Genomic DNA, 26,034 nt, shown 5'->3' on the forward strand with positions numbered 1-26,034 from the left:
GTTGATTGGGAACAGAAGACTGCTGCCATTGGTGTAACCAGGCGTTCGTGATAGAGAACCCAGATTCTTCCAGTGTAAGTGCAGTGCGCCAGGGTGGAGATCTAGACTTAAGTCGAGGAGGGGCAGGTTGAGTAATATCCTGGTGAGCGGGGAGGTTGGAGTCCTGGCTGGTCTTCTTCCACAGTTTTAGAAGAGCTTCAGACCTTCTTAAGCAAGGCGGTGGAATATTACTGAGTGTAGGCAGCCAGGCCACGTCTGTAGAGCGAATACAACCAGTTATAATGCGCATTGCTTGACTTAGTTGATAATAATAATATTTATGACCTATAGCAAAAGATCTATATCTCTGAATGCAAAAATCAAACACTATTGCACTGTTATCCAGCCAGAGGCTCTATATGCAACGGAATGTCTCGCCATGAACAAAAAAGGCATGATGGAGAAATTGGAGGCCAAGGAAAGAAAGATTTTGAGAAAAATCTTAGGTCCAGTCAAAGACAACGGCAAGTTTAGGAGAGGGCACAACCAGGAGTTGTACTCGCATGTGGAGGAAATAACTGATGTGATGCGAAAAAGGAGGATTACTTTTTGTGGACACATGGCCCGAATGACGTCAACATGGTTAACCAACAGCATTTTCACTTTCCTCCAAGAGAAAAAGGCAAAGGGGGCATGGTTCAGTGAGGTACAGTAAGATCTGTAGGAGATTGGGATCTCATTTGAAGATATCCAGGAGCGTGTTCCACTTAAGAAAAAACTCCAAGAACATTAGAGTTTCCTACCAAAGCCGAAGATGAAAACTGGAAAGGCATGGACGAAAGAGCGAAAGGAGCAGCACCGAATACTGGACCAACATTAAAGCTCAAAGGAAACAGTTGAAATGACGTGGTCCTTAGTTGGCCGAAACGAAACAAGAATATTTATGACTTTGAATCTTCTATAGGTAATCCCAATTGTAAATCAATTGTAGATAAATCTGTTTCAGAGTAAAAGCGATCCACATTTGTTCCATAATTTTATTTGATTTTTTGCTCATTTGTGGCATACACACGGCCTTATTGCATTTTGAAATAAACTTCTGTGAGTCTGATTGCATATTTATGCATATTTGAGTATATCTTAGGAATTTGTTTTGTGTTTTCATAAGCAAAGGAACATATTTGATATTTATATTTCATTTCTTAGCACTGTAAGTTACTTTGCTTGGTTCATAACTGTACTAAAATTAAAATTACACTTTGGATCCAGGAAACTAAATTGAGCACAGATTACTTTCCTCCCGTTCTGTGATCCGACAATGAACTAGCCCAAACAGTTACCAGTTCTAAGAAACCCATTCACAAGTAACAGGTAAATGCATTCCTTGGTAGATGGACCATAAGCTTTTACCAGCTCATTATGTTTGATGATGATAATGGTTGTTGTTTAAAGGGGCCTAACAATTTGGTCATCGTCCTGAATGATATGAAATCAGACGAAATGTAATGACAATTTAAAAGTACACAATTAAGCCATTGACCACAATTAAAAACGTGATGAAATGAAATGAAATGGCGTATGGCTTTTAGTGCCGGGAGTGTCCAAGGACAAGTTCGGCTCGCCAGATGCAGGTCTTTTGATGTAACTCCCGTAGGCGACCTGCGCGTCGTGACGAGGATGAAATGATGATGAAGACGAATCACACACCCAGCCTCCGTGCGAGAGAAATTAACCAATTAAGGTTAAAATTCCCGACCCTGCCGGGAATCGAACCCGGGACCCCTGTTACCAAAGGCCAGCACGCTAACCATTTAGCCATGGAGCCAGACATCACAGGTGCTGTAAACCCACAATGAACCCACTCTCTGCTGCTACTAATCATAAACCTATTGTGTACCTAACATAGCGGTACTACTCGCAAGTAAAGGTCCTCGCGTGATGGTGCTAATTACAAGTAGTCGCATGGTTCTAATTCAATCATCCCTAGGTCGCCTTTGTGCTCTTCTTAGGTTTTCACTTTTCTTTTGAAGAACTCTGTGAAACGTTCATTTGTGCAAATATCCCATTAAATAAAGTGAACACTCCGAAGTTACGCGTGTTTCTAGAGAAGTATACTGGAAAGCCTAAACCAGGTTCTTCAATTACATGAGTAGATGCTACCAAAACAAGCCTGCGTGGCTCAGGCGGCCGCCGCCCTCTCCCCGGTGCGTTCCGGTGAGATTTGTGCTGGACAAAGCGGAGGCGCCCACCTTTCATTCTAGCAACACACTGCAATATCATTTCATTTCATCTGTCAGTCATTAATCATCGGCCCAGAGGAGTGGGACAGGCTGCGGTAGCCTGCACAATTCCTATCCTCGCCGCTAGATGAGGGCTTCAGTCATTCTCTTCCCGACCCGGTGGAATGACTGGATTTTATCGTGTTACATAAGAACAATGGAGGAAATTAGGCAAAAAGTGTCAGGGAGAATGTCTGGGTATGTGCGAATTTTTCAGGCCATTATGTAGCAAATGTTGTGGCTGACGTAGTAGAAGGTGGTGGTTCAGGAGGACAATTCGTAATCAATTGTGAATAGCCGGAGAAAGTAAAATTAACAAGTGTTTAATATACCACAGTGGCATTCAACATGACATTTTAGTGTTGTTGTTCATTGACAGTGCGGTAGAGGCTGCTAATTCTCCCCAAGCTCTTTACTCGGACATGGTGCATGTGATGTCACGGAGTCATTTTCCCGAATAGGATGCACGCTGAAGGCACCTTCTCGAGTTGCAACATTCAAGTCCGGGGCCGCTAAGTTCCACAGCCTCCTTTCCCCCGTTGTAACCAGATGTGTAATCTACTGTGAACTTTCAGGTAAACGTTTGTACGTAAGGTCAAATTTTGGATACCTACCTGCGTAAAGACATCTGGAGTTATTAGTGGAGCACAGCGACTTAGTGGAAAAATTGGCAAGTGATTTAGATATTATGAATAGGAATGTGGAAAAGTATATAGCGAGGAAGCATGGCTCATTTCGAAAAAAAGTATTTAAAAAAATAAATGCAGGTGTTCTGTCGGGTGAGAAATTTTCTCTTCGAGGACTACCAGAAGACTTGGAAGCAAATGACGTAGTTAACTATAAGTATGGTTCTCTTTTTATACAATTGGCTTTACGTCGCACCGACACCGACAGGTCTTATGGCAACGATGGAACAGGAAGGGGCTAGGAGTGGGAGGGAAGCGACCGTGGTTTTAATTACGGTACAGCCCTAGAATTTGGCTGGTGTGAAAATGGGAAACCACGGAAAAACACCTCCAGGGCTGCCGAAACTGAGTTTTGAACCTTCTATCTCGCGAATACTGGATACTGGCGCATGTAAGTGACTGCAGCTATCAAGCTCGTTAGCATGCTTCTCCAGTATCAGTACAAGACGTGCAAGGGAGCTTCTGAATGTACAAGCCTGTGTTGACAGATAATCTGTAGTCATTTTCCTTTCAAAATCTATAAATAGTGTTTATTATTCCCTGCGTATTCCACAATGGAAACCGTCGGCTGGACGCTGCTTATCCTCGAGCAACGTGGCCGGTTGGAATACACTGGGATAATAGTCACGGTTTGTGATGATGCTGATGATGCTTGCTGTTGAAAGGGGCCTAACATCGAGGTCATCGGCCCCTGATGGTACGAAATGAAATGACAACAAAATGTTCAAAATCATCCACTGACCAAAACAAAAAAATGTCATGAAGAATGAATGGATGGATATGAATCCAAAGAAAGAAATACAGTGGATCCAACTCAAAAAGGTCATAAATAATAGTATTACTGACCAAGGGACGACTTATAAAAAACAATCCTGAATCGAGGATGCTTGATGTCTAAAGGGCTCCAAAATCCAGGTCTAAGGCCCCTCAGAATGGTACATGTCCCGAGTAAAGTAGAAGCATGGCATTTGTCATGTTGGGGTACTAATCGAAGACTCACGGTGTTCCACAGAAGATGGTACTACTCACACGTATTGTACTTGGTACAGGTAACACAGACCTATGGTGTTTCGCACACAATGGCGCCACTCATAGCCAACGCAAACCGATGAGGCTCCTCACCTAGGTGTACTGGTCACGGGTGCCGGTATTCCCGTATTGTTCCTCACATAGTGGGTACTAATCACAGGCAACGCAGACACACGGTGTCGCTCATATAGTGGTACAACTCACAGGCAACGCCCAGACCCGCAGTGTTGCTCACATCTGTACGACGCAGGGGTACTGGAAACCCACAGGAGAACCTACCCTTTGCTGCTAATAATCATAAACCTATTTTGTACCTAATATAGTGGTACTACTCGCAAGTACAGGAAATCTATGGTGTTCCCCGCGTGATGGTACGAATCAAAAGTAGTTTCATGGTTCTAATTCAATCATCCCTTGGTCGCCCCTTTTAGTCGCCTCTCACGACAGGCAGGGGATACCGTGGGTGTATTATTCGTCTGCGTCCCCCACCCGCAGGGGGTAGTGTGTTTGGTCCGCGAGAGGTACTTTTATTTCCCTCAAGTCCGCCGGCAAGCCAGTTAGGACCCCCCTATCCGCCACCTGGGGACGCGCCACGTGGGAGTATCACCTCTCCCCCTGCTACGCCAGCGTAGCGTAGTCGTGAATCCACACTCCCAAGTTGAGAGCCCCTTGGGACCCTGTTAGTCGCCTCTTACGACAGGCAGGAGATACCACGGGTGTATTCTACATGAGTCACAGATTGTTTGATAAACATTCAGTTCTCTGTCTTGGCAGACGGATCTAACATAATACCTCCATGGATAATACAATAACATGTAATAATTCTACATCCACACATGGGCCCAAGGGAGAACACGTACCGTTTCATTTATCGGAGCATCTTCCTATCCGTTTTTGGCCGGTATCCAGGTTTAGTCGTTGTGTTCACGGATGGATCGAGGGCAGAAGCGACAGTAGACTGTGCGTTTATTGTCGACAATAACAGGTATCTTCTCCCTCTACCTAAAGACTGCAGTAATGCTAGCACGCTGTCCGATGAGCGCCGGCACTTTCTGTTGTGTACGGACTCCTTGAGCTCGCTACAGTCTATTGGTGTATATTTCCCTCGGCACTCTCTGATGTAGCGGAACCAGGACCTGCTGGCCGGGTCTTGGGATGCTGGCACCAAAATCACGTTCTTGTGGATCCCAAATAACACGTGCGTAGAGGGAAACCAGTTAGCAGATAAGGCAGCCAAGGAGGCTATTACTTTGCTCCCGAAGCCATACAAGGTTTCAGCCAGTAAAATTCGCTCTCAGCAGAGACATTTGGATATGTAGCATTGGGAGATGGAATGGTGGGATGATGATGCTTGTTGTTTAAAGGGGCCTAACATCTAGGTCATCGGTCCCTAATGGTACGAAATGAGACGAAATGCAATGACAACCTAAAGTACAAAATTCGTCCACTGACCATAATTCAGAACGTGATGATGTAGAATGAATGGACGAATATGGAATAAAAATTATCAGTGAATCCGACCCGAAATGCTTTACTTCCCAGAAACAATATTATTGGCCAAGGGACTGCTTCCAAAGCACAATCATGAATCGATTATGCCCTTTGTCTAAAGGGGTTCAATATCCAAGTAAATGGTCCTTCATAACAATAATTATCTCTAGTAAAGTAGAACTATGGTATTTCTCAAGTCGCGATATTAATGAAAGGTAACGTAAACTCACAGTATTCCACACATGAGGGTACTACTCGCAAGTATTGTACATCGTGCAGGTAACAGAGACCTACGGTGTATCTCACATAATGGCGCCACTCGTAGGCAACCCAAACCCATGGTGCACCTCGCATAGGTGTACTAACCACAAGGACTCGTACTATCCGATGGTGTTCGATGATGATGATGATGATGATGATGATGATGATGATGATGATGATAATGATGATGATGCTTGTTGTTTAAAGGTTCCTGACATCGAGGTCATCGGCCCCTAATCGTTCGAAATGAAATGACAACAAAAAGTTCAAAATCACACACTGACCAAAATAAAAAAAATGTCATGAAGAATGAATGGATGGTCATGAACCCCAAAAAAAACCAGTTGATCCAACTCAAAAATAACAGAAATAATAGTACTACTGACTGAGGGACAACTTATAAAGCACAATCCTGAATCGAGAATGCTTGGTGTCTAAATGGGTCCAAAATCCACGTCTAAGGCCCCTCAGAATGGTACATGTCCCGAGTAAAGTAGAACTATGGTATTTGTCATGTTGGGGTACTAATCAAAAGTAGCGAAGACTCACGGTGTTCCACACAAGACGGTACTACTCACAAGTATTGTACTTGGTACAGGTAACGCAGACCTATGGTGTTTCTCACAAAATGGCGCCATTTAGCCAACGCAAACCGATGAAGTTCCTCACCTAGGTGTACTAGTCACGGGTACCAGTATTCCCGTGGTGTTCCTCACATAGTGGGTACTAATCACAGGCAACGCAGACCCACGGTGTCGCTCATATAGAGGTACAACTCACAGACAACGCCCAGACCCGCGGTGTTGCTCACATGGGTACGACGCGCGGGTACTAGAAACCTACAGCAGAACCCACACTTTCTGCTACTAATCACCTAATATAGTGGTACTACTCGCAAGTACAGACAACCCATTGGTGTTACCCCCGTGATGGTACGAATCAAAAATAGTTTCATGGTTCTAATTCAATCATCCCTTGGTCGCCCCTTTTAGTCGCCTCTCGCGACAGGCAGGGGATACCATGGGTGTATTTTTCGTCTGCGTCCCCCACCCACAGGGTGTAGAGAGAGAGAGAGAGAGAGAGAGAGAGAGAGAGAGAGAGAGAAAAGAAGAAGAAGTGATCCTTCACTTCGAATAATGATGTAACGGACGATGAAAGGCAAGGGCCACGAAGGGTGTGAAAATGTAATACTCCATAGGCATCTAATGCTCTAATACTGTCGGGGTCAGAAAAGAACAAGAGTTGACCAAGGGAGGTCGGACAGGATAGACGAAAGTGAGGAGCCTGGCACAAGTAATGCCAAGACACAGCTAAGGGCCCCGTGTTCGCCAGTCCACACTCCCAGGTTGAGAGCCCCTGGGGGCCCCTGTAGTCGCCTCTTACGACTGGCAGGGGATACTGCGGGTGTATTCTACATGTGCGTCCCCCACCCGCAGGGGTTACTGTGTTTGGTCCGCGAGAGGTATTTTATATTCCTCAAGTCCGCCGGCAAGCCGGTTAGGATCCCCCCTCCCACATATCCGCCACCCGGGACGCGCCACGTGGGAGTATCACATCTCCCCCTGCTACGCCAGCGTAGTAGGTTTGTGGTGATATTCCCCATATAGTGGTACAAATCACAGGTACTGGAAACCCACGGTGAACCGTTCTCTGCTACTACTAATCACAAACCTATTGTGAACCTAACATAGTTGTACTACTCGCAAGTGAAGCGACCCATGCCTTTCCCCGCTTGATGGTACTCATCACAACTAGTTTCATGGTTCTATCGTCCATTGGTCGCCCCTTTTAGTCGCTTCTTACGACTGGCAGGGAATAACGTGGGTGTATTTTTCGTCTGCGTCCCCCACCCACAGGGGGAAACCTATCTGCCAAACAAGCTGAGAGCGATAAAAGGAACTACGAAGGTACCAAACACTTCTCTCTGAGCTTCTCGGAGAGGAACAGTTATATTACGTCGTCTTCAGATCGGTCATGGCAAAGCAACGCACTCCTACGTAATGAAGAGTGAAAGCCGTGGTACACATTCTTACGGAGCGTGTGGACGTGGTCGAGTCTGCAACACCCGAATGCCATTTCCCTCATCGTACGTGGTGACGAGCAGTTAGCAGACTTCGTCATCTGTTTCATGAGGAACAGTAAGCTGTTTTGTCGTGTTTAAAAGAATAATTAATATTGTTTTTTTTAACTACGCTTTTATTCAGTTGGCTCTATTTTAATTCTTTTTTTGTATTTTAACGTGTTGTTTTTCTTCTCACTTGAATGATATATACCCAAAAAGAGTGGTTTAAAGTGAATGAAAGTACAATGATGAATGACCATGTGCCTTCATTGAACTGATTACAATATGAGATGAAAGGGACAAGGGCGTTGGCAGTTACAGGTGGAATGTTGGCGCCAAGTCAGTAGAGTGTCGCACCCCCAAACCTGGACGCAATGCATGCATGGCCTTATGCGGTTCGGAATGGTGTCAAACAACATTCGGATCCTCTCCTGAGGCAGGTTCGTCCACAGTTGTTGCAGCTGTACCTCCAGAGCCTGCAGGTTGGGACTGGGACGGAGTCCCCTTCCGATGTCATCCCAAACGTGTTCAATGGGTGGAGGGGTCCCGGGATCTTGCTGGTCACGGGAGGACCTGAACATGCTGTACGCAATCCATAGACGCACGTGCTGTGTGGGGACGTGTGTTGTCTTGTTGGAACACTGTCCCAGGCTACAGGTAGGACGTGCGGACGGTGCCGTCAAATTCTGTCGAAGTACTATTAGGGGTGACCTGAACGCATATACACCATGATGCCGGGAATTACGCCTGTGTGTCTTTTCACAATATTAAAAGATTCTGTTATCTGCCCTCGACGCCTTCAAACACGCACACGATGGTCATCGGAGGCTATAGATATGATGTAACTTTGAATATGCTTTAGAAACCAATGTTACAGGGTAAAATACAGTTTTGAGGTATTTTATATATTGTATACGGATTGTTTTAGATTTATAGGCCATAATTAAATTTCTATCGTGCATTTTTTAGTATTTTACAGGGTATTGAAATCCTAGCCGTAGTGCTCATCACAGTCATTCCACGTGTATCGTGCGGACACTGGATCACAGGATCCTGTGTGCGAACCCGAAAGAGGTTGTCGGATTTTTGAAGGGGAGAATCAAGTTCATTCACCGCTCCATGGCTTGCGTGTAAACGATCGCCGGTAACACATTTGGTGTTTATCCAACAAAATTAAATAATAACTCAGCCATAGGTCGCGTCAGAAATTCGTGTTACTTTGGCAACTTTTTGTACTGCTTTACCTACACCCGTGAACTGTGTCGCTCATGTGGATGAGACCCTGATTTACAGGCGGATGTCTTCCGTGGTAATGATGTCATCAGCCCCAAATGGGGTGAGGTGCAACGAAATGAAACGATTATTATAACTTCAAAATGTATCCAATGAAAAAAATATAAAACGAATTATTTATTTATTTATTTATTTATTTGTCGTATGATGAATAATGACAACCTATAAACTATTTACACAACCAGTGAAAGATGAGTACAAAGTAAATACAAATTATCATATCTTTACTGAACCCTTGAACTTACCATTCCATCGTTGGTCGGCCACGGCTGCTACAGTAGAACAATCTAGAACTCTTAAATCATGGGTCGTTGCGGGAATAAATTCGGTCACGATCTTAACCAAACGATGGGGTTCAGAAGAGAGCCTAACTACTTGAAATGAGGAGCAAAAATGTGCTTACTAACTTTTATTAAATAGAAAATAGCACGATAACATTATTAATTTAATAGGCATTCTTGAAATTAAAAAATTATAAATTATTGATTTTTGAATATTTCAAACACAGTCACATTACATAACGTTGATTTGTTTCTTACAATATCGAAGAATTGCTTCGGAGAAGTTACTATATTAGTGGACAGCGAAACTGAAAAATTGAAAAAGGGAAGACCTGAAAACCGGGCACCTATTATTCCAAACGAGAACTGAGAGTTAATCCACACGATCCGTGGAAAATCTGACTTTCAACAAGTAGAACGCCTGATTTTCTCTCAATTAAGGTTATCCACCAGTCGAATACCCTTCACGGATACGGAACACCCGCCGAATGGACCCTTAATCGAACCAAACTGACTATCAGTTGCTTTGGATAGGTTGCGAAATATTATGTGAAAGCATGGTGTTCACTACGAATTAACAGCATCATTTACAATTGAAATAAAATTCCACCATGTATTTGTCATTCATGACACCCTTAAGTGATAAGGTAATCCCGATGCTAAATGTGCATCACCCAAAACAGCTGTTCGGAAGGAACCAACAACAACATGATCCGTGAGGATCTTACGTTATGTCGTTCTAAAGGAACAAAACTGCGAAATGCAGGAAACACTTACTAATCATGCATTTAGAAGAAATGCCAAACACTGAAGTTAATTAAAAAGTGGAAAGTCACTTGAAAAGTATTATTATCGAACCGATTTTCAGGTTAGAAATGGGTTTGTTATGCTTAATAAAATTACCAGTCCACGCTAAAATTTACTACAACTTTAAGGAATTCTTTCCCTTGAAAAACAATGCTACCCGTACAGATCTATCTATTTACTGTCTGTCCCAACACACTACTTGTAAAGTGATTACTTAATTAAATCTAACGATGAATAAAATGAAAATACAACAAGGGTTGAAAATAAAATAGTGTTACTGGCTGACGAATCGAAACCGCATTCGCAACTCAAGTCTCACACTAATACGCTGAGTGTCAATATGCACACTATCAAACGAAACGGACGTCAAAACGAGAAAACAATTAAGTCCGTAAAAATAAATTAACATCTCGAAGTCATTACAGCTCAACGCGCGCGGAGAATCACAGTAAAAATATTAAATCTCCATCAGGTAGAGGTCCAAGATTTGGGCAACCCTCATTCACTGATAGCGGTCCCGTTATCTCAAGGATACGCACAGACCCTCTTCATAATTTATATTTTACTGTAGATGCCACCTTCGTCCAGGCCACTTCAACAAAAAAACAAAAGAAACATCTAAACTGAGACTTGAGTGTGTACAGCTGCCATCCCAGACCTATTGTCGGGCTCACTTGAAATCTGTACATCCTAACGCTAATCACTATGTACATGATACCTTCCAAATTCTATCGTCGGGCGTGAACTAGGACGTCTCATCATCAGTGACACCAAGGATAACATGTGACGTCCTAAATCTATCGTCGGGCGTCAAAATGGGTCGTACCACGCATCCCTTAACATATCAGGCGAACTAGCAATTTCAAACAACTCCGACATTTAATACTAAATCTGGTCAGACAAATAACGCACGACGGAACCAACGTCTCTTACTATCAAATGAATGCAAGTCGAAAAATACAGTAAGTCTCTACCTCATTGCAATACGTGAACTCAAAATTATATATACGTGACGAACGATTCTCCACCTCGAACACAATCTCAGCCTGTGCATTGAAGTTTTAGGGAAGCAAATGAAAATTCCCAACACACGTCTACCATTTAGTGGATGTCTACAAAATAATAATCATCACTACCGCATTCGAAACTCACAAATCGCCTATCGTCACTTCCACCTATTTATATCAATGACATATCCAGTGAACAAATTCAATACAACACCAACCGTGTGTCCAAAGTGCTCTTTTATCCTTGAGGTCGCATCATTTTAATATTCATACAGGCTTTACGTAACAAAATCACTGGACGTTTACTACCAAGATTTTAACCTTTTACTAGAGTCGTTTTCACTTGGGATCTTTCTATAAATTTACGGTGCTTCACACAGTAGTCGTCTCAAATTCGGATTGATTGCGGAAAACACTACAGCCTGCCTCAACACAGCCTGTTTCCTAAATACTTCCTCTGCAAAAATATAGCTTGTCTCAAACTCCTTCTCCTCGCTTTATTCCAACGGTATCACTTAAAATCCAAGCTTCATTTCATCCAGCTCTCTCATCTCCACATACATATAAATTCGTCGCTCTCAATCCCTTTCTCTTATATTTCCAAGACCCTTTTTCATAATTCAATCCGCTGGTGAAAACAACCATTATTAAATACATCTCTTACTTTACTATTATTACGACTTTCAGACCTCGAGAATCCAAGAGCACACAGCGACTTTTCGTATCATTGATATACACGATGTCTCAAAATTTCCTTCCCATTAATGACTGTAACTCTATCAAATTTTACTGAAATTATCTAAATATGCCTACGATCCTTGTAAAAAATAAATATACTGGTTAAATGCAATTTTAACATAGGAAAATTTCCTTATCCCGCGGAAGACATTATTATTATTATTATTATTATTATTATTATTATTATTATTATTATTATTATTATTATTATTATCGACAAACATTTTTGAATTCAACTGATATTTGAAATTTAGATATTCGCCACGACTAATTTACACTTATAACTTTCCAAAATTCCACGCTTTGGACACTATCTCCTCGAACATTTAACACCAAAATTTAAACGTCGCATTTTACCGTTCTTGACGTGAAATTTACACACTGAAATTTTCACACGCTGACCCAAAATTACAACACCTTTCGCCTGATAATTACGAATATCAACCCGACAATCATCTTGAAAAATTTGTTGGGACAGAACAATTTAAACTAACTACAACATAATATAAATATAGACAGACCTGCACATGGTACCATTCCCAGCATTCTGGTCACGTCGTCACCAGCAGGCCTCGTGCTTAGCCGTACATTTTCACAGATAACATTTTCATTTCCAAAATCTCACTCATACAAACACTACCCTTCTCACACACGATATTAAAATTACCACATAAATCAGACACTTTCTCTGTAATTTGCACCACGACTTCCCTCGTTCTGCAGTCGACTACAACTGTCTGACTCGTTCCCAGAGTCTCTCTCCGTTACTCCAATAAAACAGGTGTTCAACAGATAAAGGGAGCAGAACTACTCTGAATAGCTTCCCCAAACCCTCTTCACTTTCAAGCGTACATGAGATGATATAAATAAAACCTGCTGTGTATATTTCAACCAGCCTACACTTTCCGAGTTCGTCGGCAAACGTTCAGAACCTTTCCAATCACTTTCTCTTCTTACCCGAGTATGTGGACCTTAGCCACGGACATGTATTTAATTATTTGTCGATCAATCTGGCGCGAATTTCCAATGACGACGGGCACTAGCTCCCGCGGCTTCAAGTTCCAGATCGACACTGAAAATTTACGGTGGGGGGTTTCTTTTATAATCTCAGGAGGGACGCTATCCCCACTATGAGGCTTGATTGTGTTATCTACTAATTTTGCGTCTAATAGGCCGATTTTGATGAGACTTGTCCCAGAACTCCGGACAGGCTTGCACTTATTTTAGATGTTAGTCTTATAATTTTACTACACTCACAACAGGGGAAATAAATTATTTCTGCCCGTGCGTTTCGCGCGTTTTCTTCATCCCCTGACCTTGGCACGTGTAGCTGGTTCACTGATCTGATGCTAACATGTACTTAGGCTTAACTGCATTTATGTTTTTCCCTGGGGGCTCTGTCTTCACGTAGGGTTTACGAATAATTTTACTTATTTATTTCTTTATTTACTGTGTTGCCAAAATCCCTCGTTGTATAGAATTCCATGAATTTAAAGAATTGTCGGGCACTCGAGTTCCACCGAGGTGTCCCGGTATTTCACGAGCTTGCCGTGAGATCCTTCCCACGCGACATCGGGGCTCTTAGGAGCGCAACATGGCTGCCCTCAAACATAAAAGTAGTTTCTTGATATCAAATAAATATTGAGAAAAAAATATTTTTCTCACCGTAGAATTATGGGTTCAATACAGTCAAAGAAAGCAATTTACAAAGTTTGAAAGTACAAGAAGGAAACACAATATATTTACATCGCTATCCACCTATCAACTCTGACAGTTCATATATACACACTGAGTGCGAGTGATGTACATGTCACTAAATGTGAATGTCCAAACCCGCCACACACTTCACTGCTTCGGGTGTTGCTGAGTTGAGGTCTTCCATGGTGCCAGTGAAAGCACGGAGTGGACATTTCTGCACTACATGTTTCATTGTTTGTCGAACCTCCTCACAATCACAGTATGGAGAAACTGACCAGCCCCAGGTGTGTAAAGTAGATGCTGTTCTACCTACTCCACATCTCATGCGGTTTAGTCTACTCCAGGCGCAACGTGGCAGATCAAAGCCTGCCAGCTTTGTGGATGAATTATTAATATCCACTATTGCCCGAGGTGGGGATAAATACCACTCTGTTAACCATTTAGAGGTGGGGTTGAATTCGCTAGATGTTATCTTCACGGCTGTCTTCCAAGCAGGCTGGCGAGAATTCAGGCGTATGCATTTCTGTCTGATATCCTCATGAACAGGTAGACGTTCATTCTTTATAAAACGAATGATGATGTAAAAATGACCATGATTACAAAACAATCAGTTGATCCAATTCACAATACCTTCTTTTCTGAGATGATGCTTCTTAACGAAGGGTCCAAAATCCAGGTTACCGGCCGCTCATAATTCTATTAATCACTGGTAAAATAGAACCATGGTGTTCATCCTATAGTAGCACTAATCAGAGGTAACGTGTTCAAGTAGCATGGCGGTACCAATCACAGGTAATGGAGACGCGTGGTATGTCACACACAATGGCACCATTCGCAGGCAAGACAGACCGAGGGTGTCCCTCACATTAGGCCACCACTAGCCAGCAACGTAGAGCCATAGTGTTCCTCACGGGGCGCCGTTTTTCCCGTGGTGTTCCTCACATAGTGGAACTACTCACAGGGCACATCTGCTCCTCGTGCCGCTCTCCTGGTGGCAGTAATCGTAGGTAATGCAAACCCACGGCGTATCACACATTATGGTACCACCCATAGATAACACAAACCCACGGCGTATCACACATTATGGTACCACCCATAGATAACACAAACCCACGGCGTATCACACATTATGGTACCACCCATAGATAACACAAGCCCACGGCGTATCACACATTATGGTACCAACCATAGATAACACAAACCCACGGGGTATCACACATTATGGTACCACCCACAGATAACACAAACCCACGGCGTATCACACATTATGGTACCACCCATAGATAACACAAGCCCACGGCGTATCACACATTATGGTACCATCCACAGACAACACAAACCCACGGGGTATCACACATTATGGTACCACCCACAGATAACACAAACCCACGGCGTATCACACATTATGGTACCACCCACAGATAACACAAACCCACGGCGTATCACACATTATGGTGCCATCCACAGACAACACAAACCCACGGGGTATCACACATTATGGTACCACCCACAGATAACACAAACCCACGGCGTATCACACATTATGGTACCACCCACAGATAACACAAACCCACGGCGTATCACACATTATGGTGCCATCCACAGATAACACAAGCCCACGGCGTATCACACATTATGGTACCATCCACAGACAACACAAACCCACGGGGTATCACACATTATGGTACCACCCACAGATAACACAAACCCACGGCGTATCACACATTATGGTACCACCCACAGATAACACAAACCCACGGCGTATCACACATTATGGTGCCATCCACAGACAACACAAACCCACGGGGTATCACACATTATGGTACCACCCACAGATAACACAAACCCACGGCGTATCACACATTATGGTGCCATCCACAGATAACACAAACCCACGGCGTATCACACATTATGGTACCACCCACAGACAACACAAACCCATGGTGTTCCTCACATAATGCTACCACGATGTCGTTCCTGACACCAAACCTATGTACAGGATTTTACACGTGTGGTTTGTAATGTGGTGTATTTTCGGAATATGAAGAGGAATGTTTTGGGATGTACACGAAGATCGTGTCTTGGTATCCGAGGAATTAACCGTATGCGATTAATTTCCCGACCCGGCTGGGAATCAAATCCCGTGACCCAGTGAACCCGAGACCTCAATGCTAACCGTTCAACCAAGGAGCTGACTATTACTCTGCCGTCTGGTAGAGTAAAATTGAACGTTGAAATTGACGAGGAAACATCCTAGAAGGCGACAAATAAATAGTCACCCTAGTGCGCACGCACAGATGGCGCAGGGAACGAGTACGGTGCTCAACCGCACGCGCACTGCCTCAGCGTGAGCACAAGCCAGGAGTGCGCGGTGAGACAGGATGTGAGAGAGTGGCCGTACGGTGGGTGAACTTTCTGCATTTGTTGATGTTTCGCAGTGGACTGTTCAACGTGTCTACACGTGGCCATGAAACATGACGTCAGATTTGTGGTCGGAAAAAGATCCTGACGGAGAGGAATCAAAATCACTTGCAAACCCGACACGAATTTCTGCAGTCAGTGAATGTTAGCGAGAGAACATTGCGTCTAGAGTGGGTCACCTCGCAAGTGGCACATAGAGCTGTGTGTCATCGAACATGGGAAGTAGTTCACTGGCGGAGAGTAATGTGCTCTGACCACTCACCTTGTTGCCAGTGTTTCAATGGCGCACGTCGTCGTGTCCAGCGAAGGCCAACTGAAGAATTTCATCCTGGATGTCACATTCAAGCCAGAGGAGGGTCTGTAACATTTTAAGTTTTTTTCGTATCATGGATTGGACCCGCTCACCGAGGTGACAACTATGTGAACTAGCATGTTTATTCAAACAGTATGGATGATTAGGTGTTGCCTTTCTGTCAACATACGCTTTGACACCCGGATTTTTCAAAATGACAACAGCAAAGCTGGACGCATATGTAACTGATTTTACAAACAGTCCCCCACTCTATTAGATCTCGATTGGCCTGAAAAGATACCTAACTTGAACCCCACTGAAAGTCTGTGGAACATGTTTGAACATCGGGTTAAACGCCGACTTCAGCATCCCCGCAATTTAGTGGAACTGCGTGATCAAATTCCGAGCGAGTGTCTTAACCTAGATGTGACGTACTTGCACAGACTTGTGGAGTCATTAGCTAACCGAATCCAGGCCGTTATCAAGTCCAGCGGCGGAGTTACACGGTATTTCTCCAGGGCAGACAAATTTCTGCACATGGTAGTTGAGGTATTATTATTCCTGTGTTATACTAATTATCAACCATCACCCTACACGACGCGTTCATTCGGAAGCAAAACACAGTCACAGATGGAAATACATTTCTCAAAGAATAAAGAACAAGTTTCCACGATATTGTACAGAAATAGAGACCACTGAGAGGTCTCCTGGAGCCTAGCATAGAACTCCAGCAGATAGCCCCTGTGGGTATAATTTTGTTTTCCTTCGTGACAGTGCATGTGAAAGCAATTATACGATGTGACTCAAAGACCGGGAAAGTTTGAGACATTTGTCAGACCCGAGATGTTGGTAGCACTGAATGAGGCATAAAAAGCTGTTCACCACTTAACACGGAACAGTGGAGGGGAGACGTGTTTCAAATCAGTAAAACAATCTCCACGTACATTGACGACACGAATCTACACTAACGGACATTCAAACTGGATACATCCCACATGCAGTTTATCTTTAGCACACGATGCCAAGGACTGAAAAGTTTGAAACTTTACTGCTTGGGAAGAAGACAGTTTCCGTACAGCGACTCCAGGAAACTTTGTTTACAAGCAAATATACATTAAGCAACATAAGAAACTTGATTCTACTAAAATTACACTAGTTTCTATTCTTATTTTACACATACTTTCAACACTAAATTGTTTTATCGTTTTCGTTCATTATAACGCGAATGAAACGGGATTTCTAGTAGATGCCCTTTCTTATTCACTTCAACATGAACAACTCACGTGGAGGAAGACGGAATCCCTCAGGTCTTCTTGCAGGGACTTTAACCAGGTTAGCATTATGTGAAAAGTTTTCATCCCATCTCTCTCTCTCCATTTGGAACTGAGACAACGTTTCGGAATATTGTAAATCAACGCATGGTCCAGTTTTTGTGTAATTCAGACTTTTTACCAGGGGGGCCTTTTTTATCTTCCTTTCAATGTTAGGAAGTACAATATGTATGACAGGACGAATAGCTACTGGATGGGAGTTCACCGGTGATAGTATTAATAATCTTATTGAGCTGCTAATTTGCCTTACCTCTGTCGGCGCTTCATTCTCTATACTGAGCAGAGTACACAAGAGCTAGAGGAGCATCATCTGCATCGCGGTTGCTCCCACTTGTGTGCTGAAGAAGGCGGACTATGAAGCTCAGTGCTGTTTGATCAAGAGCGAATCCTAGGTATTGCGTATTGGGAGAGCCTACACCACCACTAAAGAATATTTGCAGCTTTATCATTCAAGTGGAATATAGATACCTCAGCTTTATCTCAAATGGTGAGATCTCCATTTTTAAAATTAGTAGCTGAAGTAGATAGAGACACTTGAACAGCACATCTTGAGAATACTGAAGAACTTTTTTTCTCAAAAACTAATGCTAAGTAATGTGGATACTTGGCTTTTTGATGATGATGATGTCTGTTGATTAAATGGGCCTAACAGCTAGGTCATCGGCCCTTAATGTTACTATATGCAACGAAATGAAACGAAAATTACAACTTCAATATATATATATATTCACTCACTAGAATAAAAACGAAGGATGATGACAAAAACACCATGAATCAAAAAAAACCCCGTTGGATCCAATTCAAAATGTCTTATTTTCTGAGATAATGCTTGTTGTCTAAAGGGGTCCAAACTCCAGGTCACCGGCCCTTCACAATGCTCCTAATCACAAGCAACGTAGACTTATAATGTTTCTCATATTACGGTACTAATCACAGTTAATGCAGGCCCATGCTATGTCAAACATAATGGCACCACTCGCAGATAACACCTACCCGTGGTGTTCCTCACATAGTAGTACTAATCACACGTACTCCCATGGCTCTAATTCCATCTTCGCCTGGTCGCCCCATTTAGTCGCTTCTTACGACAAGCATGGGATTCAGTGGGTGTATTCTTCGTCTGCGTCCCCCACCCACGGCGATGGTGTCTGGCATATGACTGATGTGTGTTTTAAGCAGAAAAGGAGCAAATATTGATTCGCGCGGTATTGCATTAAGGAGCGGTCTCACCTGCTCGCCTTTACACTCAGGAAAATAGTCGAATAAAGAGCTTGTTGTTTGTAAGGGACCAGCATCTAAACCATCGACCCCTAATTGTACAAGTTGAAGCGAAATATAATAATAATCATTCTTCTTCTTTCTTAATGCATTTTCCGTCCAGGGTTGATATTTCTCTTGGACTCTGCGAGGGACCCCACCTCTATCGCCTAAATGGCAATGTCCTGGAGAGTGACACTTTGGGTTGGTGTTTACAACTGAGGAGGAGGACCAATACATCGCCCAGGCGGCTTCATCTGCTATGCTGAACAGGGACCTTGTGGAGGGATGGAAATTCGGAAAATGTAGACAAGGTAGAAGGAGGCCTTAAGTTAGGTACCATCCCGGCATTTGCCGGGAGGAGAAGTGGGAAACCATGGAAATATACTTCGAGGAAGGCTGAGGTGGGAATCGAACTCAGCTGTACTCAGTTGACCTCCCGCGACTGAGTGGACCCCATTCCAGCCCTCGTATCACTTTTCAAATTTGTGGCAGAGCCCGAAAACGAACCCTAGCCTCATATTTTAATATGTATTTATGAAGAAAATGATTATGAAGTTAGTATTATCAGTGGATCTAATTCGCAATGCGTTATTTTCATATGAGATGGTTTAAAATTAGATTAAAATGTATTGAAATGTAATAAGTAATTGCCTTTCAAATTAAACCATATATTTCATTCAAATTAAGAGTAAAATGTAAATTAACATACACATAGACTAAAAGAGAACTAATAGAATTAAAAGCGTTCAACAAAACAAACATAAAATACATTTTTATACACGATGAAGCAGAGCACTATCCCTCATAAGACGGATGAAGATATCTGCTGATTACTCGTCATCGCGCAGGATGAGGGAGATGTTAGACTACGGCGTAGATCGGCCAGGTCCACGCACTGCGGTAAGATGATAACCGCAAGTACACACCGGAGGGCCTTCGCCCTTCAGTAAGTGGTCGATGCGAAGACAACAAAATACCGGGTTCACTAATGGAAGAAGAAAACTGCGCCCCGAGCTGATAGGATCGCTAGAATTGTACGGGCTGAAACGGACGGTATGGTTGTGTTTGATGCTGATTTCTCTGAAGTCACGTACGTCGCCCCAAAAAGCTCATTAGAATTAGAATTCGCCCGCGAACTAATCTGATTGGCTAACTTGAGCAGCTGATAAAATGACAACGGTTTGAGTTATCGATTTATGTTTATCAGTGTGACCAACCTTCTAGCGCTCATATACCCGTCCCAACCACCTCCTGGCGGAGGTTGGTGGTCCACGTGATGTTGCAGCATGGAAAGCATCTTCTGAAGTGCAGTTGTGCCATCTTCGGATGTCCTTCAGCCATGAATTCCTCCTCCTGCCAACAGACCTCTTCCCCTGTATTTTACCTTCAATGATGAGTTGTAATAGCTGGTATTGCTCGTCTCTAATAACGTGCCCTAGATACTGGGTTTTTCTTTTTTTCACAGTAAGTAATAGTTATTTTTGTTTATTCATGCGATGAAGGACTTCGTCATTTGACATTTTCAGCACCCAAGGTATTTCAAAAGAGTCAATTCTTTTTTCTAGATTTTGGTCAAGGGTCCACCTTTCACATCCAAAGAGAAAAATGGAGAATACATAGCACCGAACCATTCGCATTCTTAATTGCAAACTTAGATCCGATTTTGTAAATAGCCGTTTCATGCTAAAAAATTTGCTCCTGGCTTGTTGTATTCTAGATTTTATCTCGTTCTTTGAATCACATTCCTCATCTAGCACAGTACCCAAGTATTTGAAGAAGGATACTTGTTCAATCTTACTGCCTTTTATTGACGGGGTTGTTTTGAACTTTTCTTTTAGAGAAGACTACAACTTTGTTCTTGGAAGCGTTGACAAACAGGCCAAACTCCTCACTGCGCTGGACTAATTTGTCTATCATGCATTGGAGGACAGGTGATTCATTTGCATGACAACAGTATCATATGCGTACCTGATATTATTAATTGCCTGTCCATTTATAACTATCCCGCTGTTTTCCTCCAGCAATACCTCCCTAAATATTACCTCAGAATAAATGCTGAATAAGAGAGGTGACAGCACACAACCCTGACGAACACCTTTTCTGATTGTAGTCGCTTCTGATGTTCTTTGGTAGATTTTGACATCTGCGGTTGGATTCCAGTACAGTGCGCTGATAATGCGTAAATCGCATTGGTCAATACCAGTCGATCTTAATGTCTCAACCATCTTTTCATGTTTCACACAGCCGAAGGCATTTTTGTAGTCAATGAATCAAATACATCGACATTCATGTCCCTGCACCTCTGTACTAGTACATTTAAGCAGAAGAGTGCTTCACGTGTGCCGACCCTATTTCGGAAACCAAACTGGGTCTGATCCATATGAGATTCACATTTCTTGTAAATCCGGGTGTGTATGATTCGCAGAAATATTTTGAGGACATGGGACATCAAACTAATCATACGGTAATATGATTACATGTGAGAAATACTTTCGTTTCAATTACTATACACTGAGTCTCCGAATACATGCTTGGCTCACCTGTAGGTCATTAATTAATACAATTATTTTTGACAACACAGTCAGAATACAAGAAGTGCATTATTTAGGTACTTCAGAACAAGCATTGATCTTTTCAGTTACATCGTTAATCTTCGTGTAATGAGCTAAGAATATGAAACTCATTCGAATACAGTCTATATCGTAGCTTGAGAACCGGTGTGATATAAAAACAAGATTCAAATTTTACACCAGAAGGGAAGAAATATATAAACACAGTGAACATAATTCGCAAGACCTAAGAATTCATTCATTAGTTGTTTTGCTCATTACTAAGCGTCGAGACCTGGGAACTGTATCATTATTTTCTGCGTTGCAGATTGTCAGCCTCCGGATCCCAATATAGCGGGTTAAAACCCAGCTGAGGAAATCAGACTTTTAAAAGACAGAAATGGTCCATTCGACACTCCATGTCGTACGATGTCGGCATATAAAAGATCTCCGGTGTCACATTTGGTGTTTATCCGACAAAATTCATTAAATTTCAGCAAGAGACTCCCAAGAGAGTTTGGGTTTACTCTGCTGCAATCTAGTAGGCCTAGAGTAAAATAGACCGTCGAAATTGACGAGCAGACAGCCAGATGGCGTTGAAGTAAAATGTCTGCACACGGTAGCTGAGGCCATAAGATTTTTATTATTATTGCAGCCTTGATGAGATGCCTTCATCCACAGCGGTTACTATGATCTGAAGAGGTAGGCCAGTGATCTTCTTTGCCCGATCTCTCCCATCTACTTGCTGTTCTTCCTCGTGGTATAGTGCCTTCAACTTTGCCTGGCAAAATGTTCTTTTCCGAGTTCTCTTCTCCTCTTCCGAAAATGTGCTCAAGGAACTGGAGGCAACATTCACTCGAAGGCGAAGATAGACGTTTCATGATGCTCAGTTCGTTCATAAAGGAAACACTGGTTCTTCTCCCCGAACACCACATCCAAAATGCATCAATTAGATTTGTATCTCTAGCATTCATGGTCCATTTTTAACATCCGTGTTGAAAGACTGAGAACACTGGTGATTCCACCAAGCGCATCTTCGTAGCTTTGATGATGATGATGTTTGTTTTTAAAAGGACCTAACATCGAGGTCATCGGCCCCTAGTGTTACGAAATGAAATGGCAACAAAAAGTTCAAAATCATCCACTGACCAAAATAAAAAAAGTCATGAATAATGAATGGATGGACATGAACCCAAAAAAACAAAAAGCAGTGGATCGGACTCAAAAAAGATCATAAATAATAGTATTACTGACCAAGGGACCACTTAGAAAGCATAATCCTGAATCGAGGATGCTTGATGTCTAAAGGGGTCCAAAATCCAGGTCTAAGGCCCTTCAGAATGGTATATCTCGCGAGTAAAGTAGAACCATGGTATTTGTCGTGTTGGGGTACTAATCAAAAGTAGCGAAGACTCACGGTGTTCCACACAAGATGGTACTACTCACAAGTATTGTGCTTCGTACAAGTAACGCAGACCTATGGTGTTTCTCACGCAATTGCGCCACTCATAGCCAACGCAAACTGATGAGGTTCCTCACCTAGGTGTACTAGTCACGGGTGCCGGTATTCCCGTGGTGTTCCTCACATAGTGGGTACAACTCACAGGCAACGCCCAGACCCGCGGTGTTGCTCACATGGGTACGACGCACGGTTACTGGAAACCCACAGGAGAACTTACTTTTTTGCCGCTACTAATCACAAACCTATTTCGTACCTAATATAGTGGTACTACTCGCAAGTACAGGCAATCCATGGTGTTCACCGCGTGATGGGACTAATCAAAAGAAATTTCATGTTTCTAATTCAATCATCCCTTGGTCGCCCCTTTTAGTCGCCTCTCACGACAGGCAGGGGATACCGTGGATGTATTATTCGTCTGCGTGCCCCACCCACAGGGGATGAAGAAAGAGAAAAAAGAAGAAGAAAGAAGGGGTCCGTCACTTCGAAAAATGAAGTAACGGACGAAGAAAGGCAAGGGCCACGAAGGGCGTGAAAATGTAAGACTCCCTAGACCCCGAATGCTCTAATACCGTCGGGGTCGGGAAAGAACAAGAGTTGACCAAGCGAGGTTGGACAGAATAGGCGAAAGTGAGGAGCCTAGCACAAGTAAGTTCTTCGTACCTTTGGGTACTGCCCGGTTCTGCCAAATTTTGAGTTTAACCATTGTAGCACGATTAATAATCTCGACCATAGTGGCCGGTATTTGATCCGTATTGACTTGATCACAACAAATATGTAGCTGGATGGTCCGGCTAGTCAATACTAAATATTATTATTTATATTTATTTACATAAGTCTAGTACATGTTTCGGGAATCTATGTACATTCCCTTCATCAGCTATGCAAATTAAAATTGAAATTCCTGTACATAAAAAGACCTAATAAATTGGGGCCCCCATTAAGCAATCCAAAACTATTGCCTATACAATTTAACATTTTTATTAGGTCTTTTTATGTACCGGAATTTTAATTTTAATTTGAATAGCTGATGAAGGGAATGTATATAGATTCCCGAAACATGTACTAGACTTATGTAAATAAATATAAATAATTAATATTTAGTATTGACTAGACGGACCATCCACCTACATATTTGTTTGTGGTAGTACGACCTAGAGCAATCCGTCTTTTGATCTCTGTTTCACAGCTTCCTGTGTCACTGATGACAGACCTAAGCTAAATAAATTCCTTTACTACCTCCAGGCCCTTTAGACATCCTGTAAGTTGGATTTGACCTTGGAGATCAACTACCATTAGTTTGGTTTTTCATGTTTATCTCCAGACCATAGTGAAGAATAATATTCTTCACTCTTGTAAACAGGTCAGTAAGCTACTCTTCCCTTCCAGCTATAAGAAAACCGTCATCTGCAAAGCGCATCTTGTTTATTTTTCTGCCGACAATCGCGATTACGCCATTCCAGCCATCGAGAGCTCTCTTGAAGACACACTTTGCATAAATGCTGTAGAGTTGAGGTGATAATTGTACAACATAAGGATATATCCCTTATAATGAAATAGCTCAACTAACATTTAACCGCTGTATTTTGTTGTGTTGTGTTAGCTAAACGGTGTTGTTCCTTAAGCGGTGGTGTTCTCAGGGGCAGGATTGGTTCGCTACGAAATGCTTCGCCGAGTACAACGTTCGCATTGTGTTCGCTGACCAGTCGAACTTGAAGCAAGCCTACACCAGACGAATCGGCGTGACCTGGGAAGCTTACGAGAGACTGAGCTACAGGTGCAGAGGCGCATGCATTTTACGTGTCGCCATATATGAGCTTCAGACTGTTAAGAGGCTTTCACCTTGAACTCTACAAACAGCCTCCGAGTCTATTGGAGAGCTCTATGCTAGGTATCAGCCCAAGAGAGCTGCTCAAAACGCGATCAGGGCTCGTTTCTCCGACGTGGTAGCAAAATGAAGTTGATGCGAGTAACTCTCATAGCGAGGAGACCTAAAAGTGGACCAAGAAATCGAGAAATCGAGAAAGAGTGTCGACATGCCACCAGCTGTCAGATGGAATAATGGCTTTCAACGCCATGCAGCAAGGAGTTTGATTCTTATTGCCAGCAGAGATTGATATGGAAGGGGAAGGACAAGGCCTGTGATCAGGAGTGGACTTCTAGAGCTGAAGACGAGAAATAATAATAATAATAATATTAATAATAATAATAATAAGAAGTTACATTTAAGTAATTGTTTAACGTTACGCAATCTAGTGGTTGTTATGGACAGTAACGAGCTACTGCGTATAATGTCCGTATTACTTACATTTAGCTTAATGCATACACTGAGGGGCCAAAAGTCACGGGAAGGGTGTCCCACTAGAAAATGCTCCGTGTATGCCCCTTGAACGTTACGGCTAGCTGCGGCGTATCTGAGCAGTCTGTCGCAGACACCAGTGTCGTGAAGATGGCAACGTGTCCCGAGTTAACCGATTTTGAACGTGGGATTGTAATCACTGCACGGCGCATGGGTCATAGCGCGAGTTCAGGTTTCCGAGGTCAACAGTGTTGAGGGTTGACCTTCAATCTCGCAGAGAGAATGTTACCACCCGAATAAACCGTCGCATGGGAAGACCACAGGTTTAAAGGAACGGACATCACGTCGCCTCCGCAGAACCATACAGGTCGCTCGACGTGCTAGTGTGAGTCAGACCACCGCCCAATTGAATGTTGGGAGTCAGGAATCCATTTCTACCAGGACTGTAAGGAGGCAACTGCAGCGCACAGGGGCTTCACCAGCCCAGGCCAACTCGTGTCCCTTTGCTGACACCTCGACACAGAGTTCAACGACGTGTATGGGCCCGCGAACATCGACAATGGACCATGGAACAGTAGCGACGTGTGGTATGGTCTGATGAATCTCGGTTCCAGATGTATCGAGCTGATGGGCGCGCGAGAGTGTGGTGTATGCCCGATGAAGCTATGGATTCTGAGTGTCAACAACGCTGGGTCCGGGCGGGAGGTGGCTTAGTTCTGGTCTGTGGGGGGGAGTTCTCATGTTCGCAAGAAGGCCCCGGCTGCAGGGAGCGTTGACAGGTGCAAGTTATGTGGACAATCTTTCAGACCATC

General features: G+C 43.1%; 1 protein-coding gene across 1 annotated transcript in view; it reads right to left on the minus strand.

Moving 5' to 3' along the window:
* LOC136872119 (uncharacterized) overlaps nt 1-26,034 on the minus strand; it is a 665,288-nt gene that overhangs the window by 168,827 nt on the left and 470,427 nt on the right. The gene's annotated exons all lie outside the window — the stretch shown is intronic.

This window comes from Anabrus simplex, chromosome 4 (genome assembly GCF_040414725.1).
Source record: "Anabrus simplex isolate iqAnaSimp1 chromosome 4, ASM4041472v1, whole genome shotgun sequence".
Lineage (NCBI taxonomy): Eukaryota > Metazoa > Arthropoda > Insecta > Orthoptera > Tettigoniidae > Anabrus > Anabrus simplex.